Here is a 2,735-nt window from a genome sequence, read left to right as displayed (position 1 = left end):
TTCCCAACTTAAATACAGCCCTTCTCCACAAGTGCGTGGCTCCATGAAGCCAACACAGCCCGGCCCACCACCAGCCCCAGGGCGGCTCCATTGTGGCCGTCACAGTGGCAAAGGCCGGACAGTTGAGGCGGTTGCCAAGAACCCATGCTTTTTATTTGAGGGGAACAGTTGAGTTGGGTGCAGCTATAAAGAAGGGTGAAAAAAATGGACAAAAATATCCACAAACTTGGGTCTATAATTGGCTGTGCCTCTCAGCCTTTTTGAATGTATGAGCACAGCCCAGTTGAGAAGAGCACAAGCCACCCTGAGTGAAACCCTACACTTTCCCTCTTCACAGTTCCCTCCCACTGTGTCCACCCATCCACAAAGTTGCTGAAACTCACCTCCTCTCACTTTTTAACAACACTGTACACTGGATTGTCAATTTGGATTATATAATAATCTCATCTTGATTTCTGGTAACTGCAGGGGACATATTTTGGAATATTATCATATGATAATGATGTTCCCCAAGTGCTGACTCAGTGCTGGAGGCAGAGAGGGACACCTCCAGTAACATTGACTGAGTGACAAGCCAGGTAAGAAAAACAATCTGAATTATCAAAACTCCCATCTGTCAATACTGTCTGAAGCTAAAATTAACAGATTTATTTAAATTGTTTATTCTTCACCAGTTTTGAATTGTTGGGAAGTGCTTTGTAATTTGTATCCACATGCTTTTCAGATGCTCTAACAGAGAACAGGCAACCCCTCCCCTACTTTTTTTTTGTTTTTCTTCGGTAGCGCATGGAACAAAAACAGCTTCTGTTTTTTACATCTTGGGATTGATAAACATGGTGGTTCTGTTATAGACATCTACACTGCAGTCCCAGGTCTGTCATTGAGTGAGAAAGTGGAAGTGGGCCTGATGATACAGACCCACAGTTTGTTAGAAATCTGGCCTCAGGTTGAGATGTTGACAGAAGCAAACCAGCTTATATTTAGCCTTACTTCATTAACTGTATAACTGTATGTTGTTGTAAAATTTGGAATTAATTCAACCTAGCAGTGGGAGCACCATATAGCTTATTTAAAAGAAATCAGAGATGAAAGGAAGACAAATTAGAATATGTTTAACTTGTAAAAAAATCGTACTTTCAGCTACTTTCATATGGTGGCAGATGCAGAGTTTTTTTTTTTTATGAAGAGTTGCTGAGCTGAATTTCTCAAATTTTAAATGCACTCTAATTGGGGCAATTAGACTGATTCTGCTAATGTGCTTATTCTGCTCATTAATAGCACCAGTGAAACCAAGTAGCAGAAATAACTCAGAATCTGATAAGAAAATTGGTAGCTGGAGGCCAAAGCACTTTGCTTTACCGCCAGTTAATACTACACTCTCTATTTCACAAGTTATAAAGGCCATGCCTCCGTTTTAAAAATTGTCTCCTTTCGGTTTATCCACTTCTTTATTTCACAATAATGCAATATACTCACTATACTTACATGATTACTGCTTCACTCTACGTCATTTCACTCCAAATTGCACATTTCTAGCCGTAAAAAGTCAAAACAGCAAAGACACTGCAATAAATTGGGGAGGGTGGGGTCAGGAGAAACCTGTGCAGATCAGAAAACAGGATAAAAAAAACAATTTCTTGTTGATCTATGCAGCACATAAATAGCAGTCTTTAGCAAGGGCTTATATTATATGTAGGAGTCTTACCAGCATCACAACTCACAGAAGTACATTAAAAAATATGTTCATTCATTCTTAAGTGTTAATGAGTGAATGTTTTCACTGGCTGATGTGGATGACTTTGTTGGCACTAATATATGGGATAAAATAAACATTTTCAAATGAAAATAATACATCTAATAGTAATAATAAAAATAATCATTTACGGGGGTTCTTGATGTAAAAAATGGCACTGGCTTTTAAATAGTTGTGTATGGAAAAATATGTGGTTTACCAATATGCATCACATTAACAAGTCTGAAGTTGCAATATCTCTATGCAAAACCTTGCAATATCTATGCAAAAACTGCTTTATAGCTCAGCTTTGTTGTGATGCTTGCTCAATACTGACAGCCAAGAAACAGTCCAGCCCATACTCCCCTTAAGACTGCTTGTAATTTTAATGTTTATGCTTTTTGTGTGTTTTGAACAAACAAAATATGATACAAATTAGGCAATGACAGATTAGCAGTTTGTCCCTGTGGTCAGTCTGTAAGAACAACCCCTGGGTACAGTTTAATTATTAATGAAGCAACATGTGTATTTTAGTGATATTAATGTTTTCACCTAACTCTCAACAAGAAGGCAAACATATTTCCTGAAAGATAAAAATATTCTTTTAAATTTCCCATTAGGTGCATTCTTGAGTCTGTGGATTTGAATGCCTTTCAAGTCTTGAAAACAAGTACATTAACATTCTAATACAATGGAAATATCAGCCAGCATGGAAAGGTGATGAAGGATGATCAAGAACTTTTGAGGACATGAGAGACTCACATTATTGTTTTCCAAGTTGTGCATAACTCAGACTTTCCTCAACCTACCTCAGTGATCCCCCACAATGAGACACTCTTGCAGTCAAGATGAACCAATGTTATGGCTGCACTCACTCACACATCAGCCCTAATGGCCAGCATCACAACCACTAGTGTACAATAAGTGCAAGAATAGTTTTGTGTTTATAAAACAGGTTTCTTTCAGTACCACCCAGGCACAACAACCTCATAAATGAAACCAA

At 38.2% G+C, this 2,735-nt stretch overlaps 1 protein-coding gene across 3 annotated transcripts in view; it reads left to right on the top strand.

Annotated features, from left to right (window-relative positions):
* The first annotated feature begins 384 nt into the window (after window positions 1–384).
* The window catches only part of col22a1 (collagen, type XXII, alpha 1), a 52,723-nt gene continuing 50,372 nt past the window's right edge, over window positions 385–2,735 (top strand). For all 3 annotated transcript variants that reach the window (XM_067508166.1, XM_067508158.1, XM_067508151.1), the window contains exon 1: window positions 385–578. The gene's annotated coding sequence lies outside the window, so the exon portion shown is untranslated. The remainder of the gene's footprint in view (window positions 579–2,735) is intronic.

Source organism: Channa argus, chromosome 1 (genome assembly GCF_033026475.1).
Source record: "Channa argus isolate prfri chromosome 1, Channa argus male v1.0, whole genome shotgun sequence".
NCBI lineage: Eukaryota > Metazoa > Chordata > Actinopteri > Anabantiformes > Channidae > Channa > Channa argus.
This window is presented reverse-complemented; position numbering and strand designations above follow the sequence as displayed.